Here is a 21,375-nt window from a genome sequence, read left to right on the forward strand (position 1 = left end):
AACGTTGGACGGCTGACCCTTGAATAAACATATGCGGACTCATGAATCTCATCTTGAGTTGAGTTGAGTTGTCATACAAATATAATTAATAATCCTCGCCTCGCCTCGCCTCGTATTCAAATTATATATGTGCATGTAAACTAGAAAGTGAATTGTAAATCCATCCACAAAAAAGCATGGAAGAGCCTTACCTAATTTTGATTTTGATCCTTGGGATTGGGATAATAATCCAACAATCAAAAGAGAAGAAAAGAGAAAAAAAAAATCCAATGGGGGCCCCACACTGCACATGCACTGTAGCTTTTTAACCATTAGATCTGTACCATAGGGAATGGTGCCAGTACTAAGTACCAGTTGGATCCCTATCGGGTACCAAAAGGCAGCATTTATTGAATCTAAATCTATTTATCAGGCGGGTTGTTGGTTGTATGTATGTTGCCGAGCGAGGCAGAAAGCTAGGTATACGCTGCAATCATTAATGCTACTAAGCTCATCAAGCTTCTCCATTTTAGAGGTAGAGGGATCTTAATTTTAACCATGCAACCTCTTCACATGGATTACCTCAGTAGAAAATAGAGAGAGATATAATTGATTGGGCACAAGGTGGATGCTTGGTCTATTGTTTGGAGTTAAACCCCAATCATCTTTCCGGTCATTGCCTGATTAATTTGATAATCCGTTTTAATATATATGCTTCTGCCAACAGTTACCCAAAGGCAAGTTAATCTCTTACCAAAAGAAAGAGAAGGAAGTTAATCAGTTTAGTGCCTCTAAAATTTTACAATTAATGGTTACATTTATCATTTATGTTTTCATAAAATGGATGTGAGGTGAAAAAACAAAAAAAAAAAACAAGTTTTCATTTTTAAGGGTGAAAATGTAGCTTGTATTCAAGTTTCAACTTGAAAATTTCTATCCATTTTATGTTGAAACAAAGGTCTGCATTTGTTTCTCCATCAACTGGTATATACTTTTTCTGGATGAAATATTATTAGAGTTGCATTTTCATCCCTTTTAAGATGAAAACATAGTTTTCCTTGTCATTTACATCAGAAAAATTGTTGGAAAACAACAAAATTTTTACTCTGGAAGAGCGGGTCAGAATCATATCTTAAAGATTTCATAGCCTAGCTAGGAAATTTTATGTCCATTCTATGGGGAAACAGGTGGAGCCTAATGTACATTTGGCAATCACCAGTAGAAAATCCCCTCGCTTGCCCTTATCAGCTGTATTTTTTGTTTTGGCTAATCCTTTTTGAGGGCCTTCACCCATCTAGTTTTGGAGAAAATCGGGATATTTGTTTCGGAACAAAAAATATGTATGACTTGTCTTATCACAGAACTGCCTCTAGGATTTCGAGATGGGGGGTTGCCCATGAAAATGCATTTTATAGAGTTCCTGCCTAACTTGTTTCCACCAATATTACTTGATATATCTCTGGTAGGTTAATTTACAGTATTCTCTTTTATCTTGTCTATATATATCATTTTCCTTCCAACTCACAGTAGTGAAAAACCAATCAACACCAACAACCCTGAGCGTTTTTTGATTCAGAAGGATCAAACCTGACCTTAGGCTCAGTTTGGAAAGAGTATAAATACAAATATGTACACTATAAATACATACAAAATATAAGATTTTGCACTCTACATGGGTGAGAGATTCTTCTTAGTTCTTACTAAATTGGGTTATGTACGTGCATATTGTAAACTAGTAAGAAAATAGTGACTCTCATGAACATGAGCATGAGCATGAGCATGCATGGAGCAGTAGCTTAATCCATAAAGCCAAAATATATATAGAATGTCAAAATCAAATGGAAGAGTGATTATTTAATTTATTTCGATATCAAGAAAAATAAAAGATTGCTAAAACAAAGATATATAACAAATCTAGAACATTAATGCTTTAACTTAAGAGTTTAATTGGAGACTTCAAATTATGAAATAAGAGGTAATTCAGGGAAGAGCCTTAAATTTTTACAGTGTTTGGGCCTTTAGTAGGTATGAATCTCGTGGAGAGAACTTAATATACACACTATATATGGAGAGAAAAATTACCCTTGTGTTTAAAATGCTTATTTTTATTTGTTAAATTGTCATATTCTCGTTGTTTTTCCTTAGATAAACTCGTCGATCTGTACTTCAAAAGCAAGTAATAATTTTTTTCTATTCCAAGTAGTCAGTAAGAATTTCTATGTGGTGAGAACTGTCCCTATTTGCTTTCAGAATGTCCTTGTGTAGGAGAGAGAATTCAATTGTTACATCAATTATATATAATTTCCTCCTTGTAGTGCTTCTTCTCAAGCTCAGTCATAATATTCTCTTGTAGCTGACATAACATAAATGATGTTCATCAGTTAGTCATTTTTACCTATGAGAAAAAGTTCTCACAAATTTTGATGGGTGCATTCTTCCGCCGATTCCTTTCTATTTTTAAGAGCTAACTTCTTTTTCTTATTAGCTCAGTTTCGAAGGAGTATAAATACAAACACGTACAGTGCAAAACCTTACATTTTGTGTTGCTTTGTATGTATTTGTACTCCTTCCAAACTGAGCCAGGTTCAAAAGAAAAATTCTCATGAACTATCTCAATCACTGTTATAACAAAAGTATTGCACACAAGAAAACTTCATGTTTAATTTGATATCGATATTATTTAAAATGAAATGAATTTTATAATTTATAGTACGAAAACACATTTTCTGGTATCAGTACTCACTACTCCAAATGGCACCTCAATCTCTAAATGGTGCATTATGAGCTCAATAATGTTGCCCTTCCAAAATCCCATTAATGCTTTTCACATTGCACCTCAAGCTCTAATGGTGCAATATTTATAGCTTAAGGTGCATTTTGCAGTATTGCTATATATATTGAAAAATGTTTTACTCAAAAAAGAAGCCATGATAAAAAGTAAAACATGCAATGCATAAAAATAATCTGAAGATTATTAGCTTTCATTTTATATGGTTTAATTTAACTGTAAGTGTGCACGATTACAGTTTTTTATATTTAATGATAATTAATTATAGTATAATAAAAATACAGACCTGCTCTCCACTTCTAAAGCATTTTGTGTATTGATGACCTGTTGTAGTATTAATTTCATCTAATGAGTGGGTTTTCTCCCCTCTCTAGCTAGTTCTTTATCTCTGTGAACTTTTGTACTAAATTACTGTTAATAAATGCTTTTCCCATCAACCATACTAGCAAGACTTCTACTAAAGGGGGATACCAAATCAAACCCTTCTCCAAGATTGATATATCCATTACACTAACAGAGCTATTGGCGATTAATATTAATTGATAGCTACATGAAAGATTCTAACCATTTATATGACTAGGGGTGTCCTTATTTTACTTAAACCATATATCTAGTTATTTTGCCCACTCCCAACACACCTATTTCTATTGTCTGTACAAATATTGGCCATCAATTTTTCTTCTTCTTTATAACTTTAATTTTTAATCAATTCTAGACTTTACAATAAAATACGGGCATTAATTATACATAGAAGCTCACAGAGACTTAGACCTTATTTTCCCAGGAAGCAAACTTGATCTTTTCGCAAAAAAGAAAAGGAAAAAAAAAAAAAACTTCATTTTTGGAAAAATGAAGGTTCAACCTAGAACATCGACATTCATTCATATACTTATAATACTCCGTGAATCAACCGTAGAGAAAAACTGGATTAGTCAAAGGTTAATTTGAGTTGAGATAAAGGTGCTCCCTAATAGGGCTTATAATGAGGAATTAACTAAGACATACATTCCCATTCAAATTGGAAGTTTTAGGGTCTATTTAGTTTGCAGTTGGATTTGAAATCGGAATCTTTTGAAATCGAAATCTTTTGAAATCAAAATCGGAATGGTCTATTTTCATAGTCTATTTGATTCAGACAGGAATGAGAATAAAAATGGGAATCAACAGGAATGAGATTTCATTCCTAAGAAAGGGGTAAGGAATGGTTATTTCAGCAGGAACGAGAATGAGATTCCAATTCTACCCAACCAAACAGTTGGAATCACAATTAACCCATTTCGATTCGGATTCCGGACCCCTGTTACTGCAAACTAAACGGGGCCTTAGTCCTTCAGACAATGTATTGCTGGTAATGAGACCATTCATTAGACAATCAACTACAATTGCATTGTCACATTACATTTTGAATGAGTTGGACATGATACCAATATTGACTCTAGTTGTTAAGTTATTTATACCAAACACCAAAATTAATTTTAATTACTTGATATTATAATAGTAGGTTAAAATCCTTGTGAACACACTGAGATTTTAATAGCAAAAAAGAGAGGAATGGTGCCAAAGTAAAAGTGAAAGATTAAGGAGCTGAGGAGACTATCATTTCTACCTTGTGTGTGAGAGAGAGATGCCATACCACGCCATCATCTTCATCTTGTGAGTTGTGATCACTATGATCCTATACTCACATATTGCCATAAATATAGATAGATAGCAGCCGCGAATCGTGACATCTTTGTCCATTCGAGGAAATCGCATAGGAAATATTGTGAAGATGAGGATCATTGGTTAAGAAAGTGGGGAAGGTTTTCAAACCTTAAGTTGACTGACTGCCCTTTTCTTTAATGCTCGGATAGTATGCATGGATTTTGTCCCTCAAGTTGATGTGTACTCTTATTCTTCTCACATGTATGCAGAATCAACAAAAAACGGATGGGTTTGGAATTAGTCTTAAAAAAGATGTATCAGCCACCTGCTGATACAACATGATATATATGATCCGAGGCATATTGTGTTGGAATTTTAAACATTGTGTACAGCGGCATAGCCCGGATATGTTTTGGGGGCCAAGTTAAGCTAAAAATGAAAAAGGGAGTACAAGAGGGATTGGGAGAAAAATGGTTGGTTGGACGGAGATCACATCTGCACCCCACAGCCTCTCACACCACATCTTCGCCATGTATTTATTGAGAACATTTTCTAATAATAGTATCACTTTTTGATGATGTATGTCATCATTGGAAGGTGTTTTCAATACATGGCGGTGGCGGGGATGTGTTGTATGGCATTGTGGGGCGGAGATGTGGTGAACTCGGTTCGGTTGGAGGAGCGTTAGATAATGATCATTCACATTTTAGTTTAAATTTACATTTTTGACCTTGCCTCATCTTAATAACCATATAAATAATGGGGGGACCACCATCAATATACTTACTTGGCTTCGCCCCTGCTTGTGCAAAATAGTTAAATTACAAAACCATTTATAGTTTAAAAGAATATAATTTTTCCCAGTCTCATTAGAGGGGATAATGTCTTAATAAAATCATATCTTAATCACTCTGATAATGATGAATTTTATTGGAGTATATAAAAAGTTATCCATATCAAACTCTAGAGCAACCTTCTTTTGGCCTCGGGATATAAGAAAATTGTTATCAGGGATTCAGGAATAAAAAAACAATCATATTGACATTGATATATTTATAAATTATATGTTTGTGAAAAGTGAAAACAAAACTTCTAACATGCAACTTGAACAAATTTGAACCACCACGTACAACTGAGATGCTTGCTTAGTCAACTTAGCTTTTTTAATCGGTTCAGGCTCAGTTTGGAAGGGGTACAAGTACAAACACAACTATGTAGAATGCAAAACCTTGGATTTTGTATGTATTGACATTGTCTACTCCTTCCAAACTGGGCCTTACCAACGTTTTCCTTGTCATTGACTTTTAAACGTAGCTTTTATTCCTAGTGGGTGATTTTCATGAGTGAAGGTCAGTGAGGTATGTTCATCAATATATTTCCATTAATTTATGCAGATCGTCTCGCACATATGTATATTGATGGATTTTAGAGGCTTACATCTGAAAATGAGCCAGTGGATGAATCTTAAAGTACGTCTTTCTTTGAATTTTATGCACGGTTCTCAGGCGGTGGTGGTGTTTGGTAGCGATCCATAGAAACGTCGATTTTATTCATACAGGAGCAGGAAAATTACTTACTTTTTCCTACTACTTGATTCTCGGCTGTTTCCCAGAGCAACAGCAATGTAATCAAACGCTGCCTCAGTTTTCAACTCCACTTTATGTGTTTCTTTATTTCTTTATTTATTTTCGTGGGGGTGGAGTTTAATTTCTCTGAAGAATGTTGGACGTTTTATTCAAACTTTGGATGTAGAACAGTAAAAGGGACAGAAAAGATGTCACCATGAAACATTTCAGTTGTATTTTTTTGGCTGCCTTGTTACAATGAAACAAACACAGCGCCAAGAAAGACAAAGGTTGAAACCAGGGTTTATATCATTGTTGGAACTAGGACAAAAGAGAGCGATAGTCTCATTGAAAGATGTAGATCCTATATACTTGAAAAAACAAGAAGAGAAGATTCGGATGTAACGTGTTTTACCACTGGGAAATGGATATACGCTGCTGATGAGTCGGGATATCTAGTCTAGTCCACCAAAGTCGTCCCTTCCACAATCCTTATAATATGTCTCATTGTTGTAGACCAAAATCACTTTACTACCCATTTTGTTGGACAAGTCTAACCAGAGTCCTATCACAAAAGCTACCCTCCCCACCTTCCTGGACCCACGCAAACAATTTGCAATATTCCTAACCTTTTCAGAACAACAGTTTTCTTGTTTTCTCACGGCTCTGTGCATGATAGCAGCAGCAGCAGCAAAACTCTCAAATTTTCGTTTGGTTTGGCTGTATGTTAAATTCTAATTAATCTTACCCCAACAGGCCAACACTACTGGGCTTACTCAGGTGGGCCAGGCAGTCTTATTCCAAATTGTAGATACATTTATATATTACCGTCCCGTCCTACTCTGGGCTGTTTGGTAATGACTTGTTAAAGTAGGACATTGATATCTGGAGTTGAAGTCTTGATTCTCTGGTTTGGTGCAATTCTATGAAATCAAAACTGAGCCGGACGTTCATCAACGACTGCCAATCACCTTGAGCTCAAAGGAACTGTTGTTTTGTTATTACTGCCAAATCAAGTAAAACTATATTGCACCTTTTGAACCATTCAACAGTTCAATGAAACCGGAAGGTTCTATCTTCTAACCAACCAATGAAGGTAAAGAGTTCTTAACTCTTCCCTTGCGAAGTTGCGAGTTGCGTTTCACTTCATTGTTCAACACTGCTCGCAATAGATCGAGATGATGAAAGAAAAGTACCGTCATACATATCCGCCACTAGCTAGACACGTGGCTGCAATCCTGCCCTCCATAACTCGCCACCCTTGCGCATTCATCCTTAAGATGGGCCCCACCCAGGAGCGAGACGCCGAACCGAGATTGCACCCCCCACCCCAAAAAAAAAAAAAATTGAAAATCAGTGTCCCTAATTACTACTGAGTACTGACTGACCATCTGATGACATTGTTGTTTCTAGGAGTTATAAAGGAATTTTCCTTCTCCATCCAAAGGCTTTATAGCAAAAAGACAGTGAGAGTTGGCGTATCAGTTTGATTTCGGGCCTCTACGTATATTCTCCACAGCGGGACCCATGAAATGGTGAGAAATTATGATCCCCCAAAACCACCAACGGGACATGTGGTCCCATGTCGTCTTCTCCAAAGGGACTGTCTAGGGTATGGGACACACAACGCAAAGTTGCAGTCTTGACCCTCTTAAGTTGCCAGTTGTTTTATTCAGAGGATCACGACCCACCGTTGGTTAGGTCTTAGGTCCAACCCATCTCCAGTAAGTACTGATTCATGCATATGCCCATATCATATATACTTTTTTTTTTCTTTGAATTTTATGGATTGTTATACCCTATTATCAACTTAAAGATCCTTTTTTTTTGTTTTGTTTTATAAAAAAAATGTAGAAGATATGAACAGAAGTTTCTGTGTCAAATTTTTGCTTTTTTTCGTTATCAACATTGTGGACAAAACCGAATTGATTTTAACAGATAATGCATAAAGATGAACAGAAAATATACCTCAAAATTTCATTCCGTATATTTAACTATATATGCACGAAACATTTCCTGAAACCATAGTTTTGTCGTATGGTCCAACCATAAACCATATTTTAGATGATTTTTTAGCCAACTTTAATCATCCACTGATTTTAAGGCTATAGCTTTTGAAGAGTTTTACTCCACCGTCCAAATGCATGCAGCAAGAAGCAACAAACAATGGTGCAATCACGTTACCAGCTGAAACCTCTATCTAATTTCTGGGCCAAATTTAATCTCTGGACTGTGGTGGGACTGTGAGTGCTGGTGAAGCTGCTGGCTGCTAATACTTTTACTTGAATAAATGCTCAAATCACGGAGTAAGAGAAATGGAAATGGTGTTAAAATAATAGTCCCTGGTGCTGGAGAGTGGAGAGAGAGAGAAGATAGGGACTAGACTACAGTGGCATTGTCTTGATGGGAACCAAAATTGATGATATTGACCTGACCTCTCTGCTTGTCCCCACGGTGCTGTTTTTTATGTCTGTCGAGTTTGAGTTGTTGTTTGGCCCATCTGCCGTGACAGTTCATGAGCTACCAAACGAACCATTGTTGTCTATGTTATTGTCCATCCACACTTCTCTTTCCTTGAAATCCTTTGCTTGATATCAACGATGGATGTCATTGATATTTGTTTCGATGCATCCCTGGACGATATAATAATAACGTTGAGTTGGTCAGATTTCATTTTACTTACACGTTTGTATCGGCCAATGTGAATAGCAATCATCATGTCAACATTACTATATAAAGGAATATATCGTACTTTCACCCACAGTGAGGTTTTCATATTTCATACTCAAATTTGATTCTCTAAATACTATAACATGCTTCCTTCCTCTGTAGTCTGTTCCACCCCTCACCCCATCATAGTGTCATACTCCCACTGTCCCTTCTAATGAGTTGGGCATTTTGTCTTTGGGCTGGGCTTGCTTCTCCGTACACGACCAACTCCTTTTTGAATGGGCTATTCTAGACTTAGCTCATTTGACCCACGGACCCTCATACAAGCCCTCCTCTTTATCCGTTGATGACTTAATTCGTCATTTTCTTTTTTTCTTGGTGTACGAAGTACGATGCATAGTGCATACATCCATGATCTAACACCAATGGACCGATTCTTAGCTTTACCCGTTGGTGTACGTAGGATTCTTCGTATCATGGACCAATCAGGATTTTTTTTTTTTTTTTTCAGCATCGGATTGGTCTGACCGATTTAGACCGGATCCACCACTATAAAGCATATATATATGGGTCATAATGAAGTTAAAAACATTTGAGGTGGATCATGAACATTGTCCAAACGATCATCTGCAGTTTTCTCCCAACAACATCCCTTTATGCGACCAATGGTAACTATTAAGTAGGTCCAAATGAAATGACAATGATTTTTTTTTTTTTTCTTTTTTTTTTTATATATAAACGAAAAGGGGCTACACAAAACGGGGTAGCACATCCCCAATCAAGAATCGGCAAAGCAAATAAAAGCTAAATTACAAGGTAGCTGAAATGACAATGAAAGATTATCAGGTTTGAAGCGTGAATAAGTACTATTACATTTAATCAAACAACTATTCAACCTTTTTAAAGGCTTAAACTGTTAGACGAGGTTCTTACTTACTTTTTTATTTTCTAACAGTGTTCCACTTAAATAAATTTAACTCAGATAGAAAAATACCTCATATTTTTAGTGGCAAGTTTGGTCGTGTTTCATTTTTTCTTTTGGCTCCATTTGGAAGAAGCACAAATACAAATACCTAGAATGCAAAATCTTGTATTTTGTATTATTTTTTATGTATTTGTACTGTACATATATTTGTATTTATATTCTTTCCAAATTGATCTTTTAACTAAAAAACCAGCACAAAAGCCCTCAATACACTGTATTGGTATAGGGCCGGTTCAGATGAGCTGCGTTCTAAGTTGCAGATAAAACCTATTTGCATATAAAATGCAGATAGGTATGGTTTCTCTTTACTCAGATGAATAGGTATGTGGTGGTTGTAATCTAATAAATTATTGATTCTCAGATGAATAGGATGCTTAGTAGGTGACATTTTTATAGAGGAATAACCCCAACATCCTCTTTATGGCTGTTGAGATTTCTATCACCTATCCATTCAACCAATCTTTTCATGTATCCAATTCCAGCCTTTGAGTAACTTTTTGTAATAAGGGTTGCAAATGGATTGGGCAGGATAATGGGCTTTAAGACCCATCTATCTTTGGGCAGGGCTTAGAGTTATGCCTGGCCTCACCAGATAGACCAGCTATAGATCGGCTACTTTTGAGCTGATTCCAAATGTTTTCAATCCAGCCCAATTCCTCTAACTAACAAAAGAAAAGAATTGGAAAACCACCAGATATGTAATTAAAGAAGAGCAAGAATTAGTTGAACGCGATAGCTGTTAACCTTTACTTTGATTCTCTAAACAAGTTGAAGAAAAAGCAAATAGATACACTGTGTATTTGGTTCCATGAGTGAAAAGAAAACTAATTTCTTTTCAGAAAAAAAAAAATGAATGGAATAGAAAACTCCATCATTACGTGGCATACATTATTCCCCAAAACTATACCGATAATTACAATTTTTTCCCCTTAAGAATGGAGGGAGGTTTATTCTCAAATTAGACCTTGGCTAAGCCTATATGACAAGGTCGAGGGAGGTTTCGTAGCTTGGGAGTAAGAAAACGTGGCTTTAGTCCCCATTTATGTAAGTAATTAATTCTGAGGTGCATCTCTGCTCCTTCCTTTCACATTCTACTAAATAGTGAACTACGGGAGAGGTTTCAGGTTTGTTGAAACAAAGCTGCCCTCTCCCTCCTTTTCTCTTCATTTTTTTGTACGAAGTCCTGTCTAGAGTGCTTGAAGAACAGTTGTAAATTGGAGCTTGATGAACAATTGAGGAATTTTAAGGGGATGGGGGATGGGTACCCATTCTATAGCCCACCGTCAAATTGCATGGAACCAAAAAAAAAAAAAAAGAAAATGAAAGAAGGAACCTTCATATTTGAAAGGAACACATCTTCAGAATTATCAAAAGATCAAAGCAATAACTGGTCTCTTTCGTGGATGGTTTAGTGAAGAGATTAATTCTGAGAAATCCTCCATAGGATGGAACTTTGGCAGGTCCAGTTTGGCCTTTTGTCAAGATTTGGATGGGCCCAGCCCATTCGCCTGAGCCAAAGTAGAGTAAAATGCTAACTCCGGCCAACACGAATTGCACCCGTACACAATGATGAGAAGAAAAGTTGGTCATATCTATGAATTGTTTAGAGAAGTATCTCTCTCGATCGGCAGTCCTCTTCCTCTTCTTCTCATAGAGAGTAAAAGAGGTGGTTTTTGCCAATTTTTCGTTGACAAGATCAGCAACAATCTTTAGATGCAAATTTCACTATCTTCCACACTCTGAAATCTAAGAAAGGTATTAAATAAACCCACTATATTAGCCCTACCCAATTATAAATTTCACTATCTTCCACCTCCGCATGCAAAAGTACATTAGACTTGAAGTGTGGACAAGGACATGTCGATCCATACCTAGAGGTGCAAATGGATTGGATATGAAATCTGGTCCTATTTTTGTCAGATTTGGATAGCCTTTTATCAGATTTTCAAATAGGACCGGATCAAATGATAGGATTGTAGATATAAATTCTATTGAGCAGGATTTTGTCATGAATATATATCAACAGTGGCTATCAAAATCCTTAGGAAAGAGCTGAGATATTTATTATTTAATCTATAATATTTTGGGTGCTGAATTTCATTATAGGGTGGAAAGGATTTTAAAACATATTGGAGAAATTATAAGTACAATGAACATAGAAAACCAATTTTGTCCCAGCACTTGCTTTAGAATTTTATTGGGCATGCTGCGATTTTTAGAGATTATACTATTGGTAGGAGATAAATTTCATTGGTCGTGGCTTACCCAGTTCCGTTTCCCAGGAATTAAACCAGTTTCTGGGTCAAGTAGGTTGATGAAATAAGTTGTCCTGGCCTATTCTAATTGGTCATGAGTTTAGACCCGCAAGTTCATCCATGGATCCAATATACCGGGCCCAAACTATTTTTTTTGGGTTGGGCTTGGGTTTTTACGTAAATGCCCAGCCCGAGCCCCAGTCCTGGGCCACTTAATCGAGCTTGGGTTGGTGATAGTGGAACATCTGCATATATATATACCCAGTTCTGATTTCCTAGGATTAGACCTGTTAATGGGTTTAGTAGCCCGATAGGTCGTCTTGGCACAACCAATTCTAAGTAGGAAGTGGACATGCAGTTAGCACCATTAGCTCGTATGAGGACCCAATGTACCGGAACCGACTACATTTGTCAGCTCAGGCTCGGGCCTTTTCATAAATGTCCAACCCGATCCCGAAACCACTTAACCGAGCTTGGATTAGTGACAATATAACATCTTTGTAGATATAAATTCTATTGATTAGGATTTTGTCAAGAATATCAACAATAGCTATCATGGTCCTTGGAAAAGAACTGAAGTAGCTACTGCTTAATCTATATTATTTCGAATACTGAGTTTCATTCTAAGGTGGAAATGATTTTAAAACATACTGAAGAATTTTTTAGAACAATGAACACAGGAAACCAATTTTTATTAGGTATGTTGTGACTTATGGGGATACTATTGTTGGTGAGGGATAAATTTCGTTGGTCGTGGCTTACCTGGTTCCGTTTCTCAAGAATTAAACCAGTTTTTGGGTTAGGTTGGTTGATTAAATAACCTGTCCCGGCCCATTCCAAGTTGGGATTGGGCATGAGTTTACCCCTGCAAGTTCATCCACAGATCCAATATATCGGGCCCAGACTATTTTTTTCCGAGTTAGGCACGGGCTTTTTCGTAAATGCCCAGCCCGAGCCACAGCCCAGGCCAATTTAATCGAGTTTGGGTTAGTGACAGTGGAACATCTGCATATATATAGATTCTATTGAGTAGGATTTTGTTAAGAATATCGACAATGGCTATCATGGTCCAAGTGGAAGAACTATATCATTAATACTTATGTCTAAAGTTTTTCGAACGCTTAGTTTCATCCATGGATAGAAAGAATTTAAACATAGTAGAGGATTCTTGAGTACAATGAACGGAGAAAACCAATTTTGTTCTAGCTTTTACTTCAGGATTTTATTGGGTATGTTGCGACTTTAGAGATGCTTGTGCTTGTGGAGGTTAAATTGCGGTGGTCATGGGTTACTCAATTCCGATTTCCTAGGATTACACCTGTTAATGGGTTTGGTAGCCCGATAGGTCATCTTGGCCAGGCCCATTCTAAGTGGGGAGTGGACTTGCATTTAGCTCCATTATCTCGTACGAGGATCCAATGTATCAGAACCAACTACATTTGTCGGCTTGGGCACGGGCTTTTTTTATAAATGCCCAGCTAGATCCTGAGCCCACTTAACCAAGCTTGGGCTAGTGACAATATAACTTTATATATATAAATTCTGTTGAGCAGGATTTTGTCAAGAATATCAACAATGGATATCATGGTCCTTGCGAAAGAACTGAAGTATCTATTGCTTAATCTATATTATTTTGAATGTTGAGTTTCATTTTAGGGTGGAAATGATTTTAAAACATACTAGAGAATTTCTTAGTACAATGAACATAGAAAACTAATTTTTTTCCCAGCATTTGCTTAAGGATTTTATTGGGTATGTTGTGACTTCTAAAGATGCTATTGTTGGTGTTGGGTTAAATTTTGTTGGCCGTGGCTTACCCAGTTCCATTTCCCAAGAACTAAACCTGTTTTTGGGTCAGTTAGGTCAATGAACTTAAATGGCCCAACTTGTTCAACGTTGGCATTGGTCATGAGTTTATATTTGCAAGTTCATCCACATCTCCAATATATCATGCCTGAACAATATTTTTCAGGTTGTTCTCGAGCTTTTTCGTAAATGGACAACCTGATCCCTAGCCCCAGCCCATTTACTCAAGTTTTGGTTAGTGACAGGCTGACAGCGTTACAATTGTGTATATATAGATCTTATTGAGAATGATTTTTTTCAAGAATATCAACAATGGCCATCATGGTCCAAGTGGAAGAACTATATCATTAGTAGTTCATTCTAAAATTTTTCGAACGCTGTGTTTCATCCATAGGTAAAAAGAATTTTAAAACATAGTAGAGGATTTCTGAGTACAATGAACAGAGAAAACCAATGTTGCTCCAACATTTATTTCAGGATTTTTTGGGTATGTTGTGACTTTAGAGATGCTTGTATTGGAGGAGGTTAAATTGCGGTGGTTGTGGATTACCTAGTTCCGATTGGGTAACCTGACAGGCCATCTTGACCTGGCCCATTCTAAGTCGGGATTGGAGTTGCATTTAGCCCCATTAGCTCGTACGAGGACCCAATGTACTGGAACTAACTATATTTTACGATTCAGGCTCAGACTTTTTACAAATGCCCAACCCGATCCAAAGCCCATTTAATCGAGCTTAGGTTGTTGACTGTATAACATCTTTGTATATATAAATTATATTGAGCAGGATTTTGTCAATAATATCAACAATGGCTATCAAGGTTCTTGGGAAAGAACTTAAGTATCTATTGTTTTATCTATAATATTTCAGATGTTGATTTTTGTTCTAAGGTGGAAAGGATATTAAAACATATTGGAGAAATTCTGAGTACAATGAACATAGAAAACCAATTGTGTCTCTGCATTTACTTGAGAATATTGTTGGGTATGTTGCGACTTCTAGAGATTATACTATAGGTGGGGGATAAATTTCGTTGGTCGTAACTAACCCAGTTTCATTTCTCAGGAATTAAACCAGTTTTTGGGCCAGGTAGATCGATGAACTGAGTTGTCCCGGCGCATTCCAAGTTTGGGATTAGTCATGAGTGTGGACCTACAAGTTCGTCAATGGATCTAATATACCAAGCCCGAACTATTTTTTTTTTCCGGTTGGGCTCAAGCTTTTTCATAAATGCCTAGCTCAAGCTCAAGCCCTAGCCCAGTTAATCAAGTTTGGGTTGGTCATAATGGAACATTTGCGAATATATACATTCTATTGTGAAGTATTTGGTCAAGAATATCAATAATGGCTATCATGATCCAAGTAGAAGAACTATATCATTAATAGTTAAGTCTAAAATATTTCGAACGCTTAGTTTCATCCATGGATAGAAAGAATTGTAAACCATAGTAGAGGATTGCCTAGTACAACAAATAGAGAAAACCAATTATTTTCTAGCATTTACTTCGGGATTTTATTGGGGATGTTGCAACTTTAGAGATGTTTGTGTTGGTAGAGGTTAAAATACAGTGGTCATGGGTTACTCGGTTCCGATTACCTGGGATTACACATGTTAATGGGTTTGGTACCATGCTAGGTCGTCTTGGCCTGACACATTCTAAGTCAGGATTGGACTTGCATTTATTCACATTAGCTCATAGGAGAACCCAATGTACTGGAACCGACTATATTTGCCGGCTCATGCTCGGGCTTTTTCATAAATGTCCAACCCAATCTCGAGCCCACTTAACTGATCTTAGGTTTGTGACTGTATAACATCTTTGTAAACATAAATTTTGTTGAGCAAGATTTTGTCATGAATATCAACAACGGTTATCAAGGTCCTTTGGAAAGAACCAAGATATCTATTGTTTAATCTATAATATTTCGAATGCCGAGTTTCATTTTAAGGTGGAAATGATTTTAAAACATACTGGAGAATTTTTGTGTACAATGTACATAGAAAACCAATTTTGTCCTAGCATTTGCTTAAGGATTTTATTGGCTATGTTGCGACTTATAGAGATGCTATTGTTGGTGGGGGTTAAATTTGGTTAGTTGTGGCTTACACGGTTCTGTTTCCTAGGAATTAAACCAGTTTTTAGGTTAGGTAGGTCGATGAACTGAATTGGCCCGGCTTGTTCCATGTTGGGATTGGTCATGAGTTTACATTCGTAAGTTCATCTACGACTCCAATATACCATGCCTAGACAATTTTTTTCGAGTTGAGTTCGAGCTTTTTTGTGTTGGTGACAGTGAAACATTTGCGTATATATAGATTCTATTGATTAGGATTTTGTCAAGAATATCAACAATGGTTGTTATGGTCCAAGTGGAAGAACTATATCATAAATAATTCATTCTAAAATTTTCGAACGTTATGTTCCATCTATAGGTAAAAAGAATTTTAAAACATACTAGAGGATTTCCATGTACAACGAACAAAGAAAACCAAGTACAACGAACGTTATTGTTTTATTTATAAGTTTTCAGATGTTGAATTTCATTCTAGGGTGGAAAGGATTTTAAAACATATTGGAGAAGGAAAAGCTGATCTCGCAGGCTCAAAGTACAAGGACCGCTCGAACTACTTGGGGGACTTCTCGCCTGAGGCCTATGCGGAAGTACCGGCCTGGTCAGTAGCGTTGGCCTCCCCGATGTCTTTGTCACCCTCCTCTTCAGAGTCCGGGTCTTCGGCGGCTTGACGGGCTACCTCTCCCATGATTCGCGAGGTGGTGATGGCGCTCACATCAAGTTGTGGAAACTCACGCTTGATCAACCATCGACTGAGCTTGAAGCCTTTGCAGTAGGCATCCACCATCACCCCGTCGAAGTCCTCAGACATAACGTACTCTTGAACGACCTTCACTTTGGCCTCCTTCATGGCATCGAGGGTTTCAGTTCGCTCCTTAATGTCAGCTTCGAGGTTCTCGACCTAACGCTTCAGAGTGTCTTCTCACGCAACATTTCCTCCTTCTCGCATAGCAACTCCTCCCTCTCGCGTAGCCATTCCTCCTTCTCTGACATAAGAGCTAGCACATCACCCTCCAGCTGGTGGATTTGGCCACGAGCTAGCTCCAGTTTGGCATGTGCTACGCGGGCTGAATCCTCGGCAGTCCGGGCTCACTTCAAGTGCCTCTCGGATTGGAGGGTCAGGGCATGCACAGCGGAGTTCACCTGCCAAAGAATGCTAATTAGTACCAATAAAGCAACAAATACAGAAGTTACAAGTACTACAAGACTTACCACCATGGAGTGGGTAGCCACTCGAGCTCCGAGCTGGGAAGGGGTTAACTCGGCCCATTCAGAGACCTCTTCGGGATACACAACCCCCTTGCTATTCCGAAGGCTGCACTGTGGGTTCTAGATGCTTTGAGTTGCTCCCTCACTCCCTGAGGTAGAGACGGGAGTGAGCTCTGCAGTAGCCTCGGGAGTGGGCTCCCTAGTCTCGAGAACGGACTCCGTAGTCGCCTCAAGCCCCCGAGGTAGAAGGTTCTCAGGCTCCTCCAAGTCAATCACCAGAGCTACAATAGGCAGCTCGGGCTCGGGAGTAGGAGCCCGTGGAGATTCAATGCGAGCTCTCTTCGCAGCTCGCTTCTTTTTCCCCTTCATCTTTCCGAAGAGATTTTCTACACTAAATCGCTCCATAGGACCTGCAACAGAGTTCGACGTCAGTAATGCTATCAAGAAGAAATTGGATGCCAAAGAAAAATACTAATTCTAAACAAGGACCGACCTCAACGAGCTTGTTCTCGGTGAGGTAATCCTTGTAGTCAAAGCCGAGCTCCGCCCAAGACTGAAGTATCTCACTCGTACCCCGGTCCAACCTAAAGCCGGAGTCCTGGATGGCCATCCTCCAGTGAGTAGGGAAGGGCCATCCCGCAGAGTTACGAACTACAAAATAGTCCCGTTTCTAGGCTGGGACTTTACTGGGAAGCTTATGTAACAACTTGAAGCCCAGGCGGGGGGACAAGTAGTAGGTCCGCCTGTGCTCGGGGAGAACGCTAGATGCATTCTTCTTTATCGACAAGATAGAAGAAAAATTGTCAAGATCAAGGGGAAGGGCGTAGTCGAAAAAGAGGGAAATTGTACCGACCACGTTCCAAACAGAGTTTGGGTGGAATTGATCTATGGTTACATCGAAGTGATTCAACACTTCAACAATGAGAGGGTGCAGTGGAAGGCGGAGCCCAGCTGCAAGTTGTTCCCCAAAAATCACGATCTCGTCACGACCGTGTTCCCAAGGGAAGTCGCATGCAGGAAGAAGGTAAGTGTACTCCCTAGTAAGGTTGTACTGGGCTATCAGGCTCCTAAGCCTATCTACCGTCATGGTAGAAGGACCAAACTTATCTGGTATCCGACCTCGGTTAAAGGTGGATGTCAGGTTACCCAAGGTCTTCTGCACCTCGTAGGTGGAATGTGCCTCAGAGGCACCAACTTAACCCGGGGTACCCACCTCGGGCTCATCTAGGAGACTGTCTGCTTGAGCTGGGGCATCTACCTCGGGCTCGTCTAAGAGACTGTCGAAGCTATGATCTGACATAGCTACGAACTAGAAAACAAACTAAATGAAACTAAGGGCAACTAGCTACCAAACCGAAACTGAAGACTGGAAACAAACTGAAAGAAGGAGCTAGGGAGACTCACCAAAGAAAGAGCAACTGAGCTGGGAAGGGAGACGAACTGGAGAACCTGAGTTGAAGACCTTAGACGCGACCACAAGGCGAGTGCTAATGAACTTATGGCGGAGAAAATGACGGGGATCCCCCCTATTTATAGTCGGTATACCCGAGATTCAACGGTTGAGATCAAGACAATCTAACGGTCCTCAAGAAAACCGGCCGTGCGACCCTCGAGGCCAAATCGGTTTAGCGCATTTTTTGACATCCGCAGAGTCTATAAACCGTGTCACGTCCGCGCATGAACTGTATGCGATCCAGTTTTTTTTTTTTAAGCCAAACGCCGAACTAGTCCGATTGGCGAATTCTGTTGAGGCAGCCTAGACTTCGGGCCAAATCCACCCGTCATGTCGTGAACTCCCCGCACTAGATCAGGACCTCTGGCTCAAGGAGTGGGGGGCAATTGATGGAGGGTGATTTGCCCTGACCTCGTCGTAGGGGGATACATGGGCGTGACTCAGCATAAGTGATAGCTCAACACGACCAGTCCGCCAAGGTCCAGCGTGGCAGCTTGGTACTAGATGACACTCCGATTATCCCGAACTCCTCCCAAGTAAAAGAGCCCCCGAGCTCCTCCTCAAGAAGGGAACGCCCCGAGCTAAGATTCTTCCACAAAAGCATCCCGAGCCAAGGTGCTCCAAGACAGGAATCTCCTGAGCTCAAGGCACTTCGGGGTGAGCTCGGGAGCCTCCTAATAAACTTATTCTAACTCAGACCTAAGTAGACCACCTCGGGTAGAATCACCTCAGTATGACACTTGCAACTCGGCACAGGGTAGCTCGGTACAAGGCAGCTTGCAGGAAGACAGCTCGGTGTATCACAGGAAGATCTCCTCTAATAGTCATACCTGCCAAACCTGGAGCCCTACACCCACGTCTCTCGCCAGGCAGCGTCGTGCTTGCCAGCCTTGAGAGGTGTCCCCCGCTTGGCAGGGCCGTACTCTGCAACAGTAACCTGCGCAGCCCTAGCAAGTAACGGTTGCGGCAGAGAATCAGAGGCGGTTATGTCAAATTTGACAGAGCTCCGACCCCCAAAGAGAAAAGGTAATTTGAAAACTGTGCATCTCCACTCTTAGCTTACTTCTCTACAATTCTCTTCCTCAGTTCTACAAGTTGTAACTTAAGCATCGGAGTGTTCCCGCTGGGAGAGCTCCGCGGGAATCTTTCACCTTCTTCCTCGCAGGTATCTTGTTTGGCGCCAGCCAGGAGCGTAGCCCCTACCAGCTAGGAGTGACCAGATTGCGCACCATCAGTTATCATGGTCCTAGTGGAAGAACTATATTTTAATTGTTATGTGAAATTTTTTGATGGTCACACCTCGGTGGTTACACCTTGGTGGCCATGCCTTGGCATTCACTCCCTGACGGTCACACCTCTGCGGTTACACCCCGATGGTCACACCTCGGCAGTCACACCCCAACATTTACACCTTGACGGTCACACCTTGACGGTCGCACCTCGGCAGTCACTCCCCGATGGTCACACCTCGGCGTTTACACCCCGATGGTTACACCTCGACGGTCTCACCTCGGCCCCTCAATGGCCACGCCTTGGCAGTCACACCCTGATGGTCACACCTTGGCAATTACACCCCGAAGGTTGCACCTCGATGGTCACACATCGACAGTTGCACCTTGGTGGTCACGCCCCAAAGGTCGCACCTCGGTGGTCACTCCCCGACGGTCACACCATGGCAATTACACCCCGATAGTCACACCTCGATGATCACACCCTGACAGTTACACCCCGGTGGCCGCACCTCGGCGGTCACACCTCAATGGTTACACCTTAGTGGCCATGCCTCGGCGGTCACTCCCCGACAGTCACACCTCAGCGGTTACACCCCGATTGTCACACCTTGGCGGTCACAACCCGACGACTACACCTCGGTTGTTGCACCTTGGCGGTCACACCCCGATGGTCGCACCTGGGCGGTTACACCCTGATGGTCACACCTCGGCAGTTACACCCCGACGATTACACCTCGACGGTCTCACCTCGGTCTCTCAGCAGCCATTTGGCACTCACACCCCGACGGTCACACCTCGGAAGTCGCACCTCAACGGTCGCACCTAGGCGGTTACACCTCGGCGGTCACACCATGGCCCCTCAGCGGCCACACCTTGGCGGCCCTTCAGCTCAGAGTACCACTACTGTCTCACGTATGGTTATGACCTAATGCTCACCTTGGCACAATCCAAACCTTCAATATCGAGAATCGTCTCGTGCGAGGCCATGACACACCCACTCGTCGTCTACGTCTTGTACAGTGGTGTTTGACACCTGGCCCGCTCACGGACTCATCAGTTCATCTAAAGCACACAACTGTGGGGCACGCACATCTCGTACCCGTGGATAACACAGTACCGAGCTCTCTAGAGCTGAGGCCAATGCCTCCATGCTCTTTGGCCCTCCGCAACCTCTTGAAGGAGTGAAATCGGCATAATAGCTAACGAAAGCCCATCGAAGCCAAGGACAACATCTGCGCAGGCCCGACCAACTCTAATGAGGCCTCGACCGCTCTAGACGACTCTACGTTCTCAAGTTGGGCTATCCTTAGCGACTGGGAAAATGAGACCAGCACTTCCTCGCCCAAAGACTGCTCTCTCCAGCTCGGCTTCAGCCGACGTCCTCGCCATGAAAGGCCACTCAACACCTCCCATAAAGAACGACAATCTCTTCGGCTGAAGCCGAGGTCCTCAGCAAAGACCTCCACCACGGCCTTGAGAGTGGGGGGCAAATGATGTAGTCGCTTTAGGCAGGCCTTTGGCGCATTGACACGTGGCGGAGCTCGGAGCCGGTCAGTGCGTCGTATAGGGCAAAGGTCAGCGTCCAGCACGGAATCAATGGCGCGACCACACGCGGCGGTTGTCAAATGCTTGCCCGCCTGGGGCTAAGCTCGCATCCTGACTATCCGCAGCGTCTGCCATCAGGCAACCTCAAGTATAAATAGAGTGACATTCCCCC

Source organism: Nelumbo nucifera, chromosome 1, assembly GCF_055504915.1.
Source record: "Nelumbo nucifera cultivar China Antique chromosome 1, China Antique-T2T, whole genome shotgun sequence".
NCBI lineage: Eukaryota > Viridiplantae > Streptophyta > Magnoliopsida > Proteales > Nelumbonaceae > Nelumbo > Nelumbo nucifera.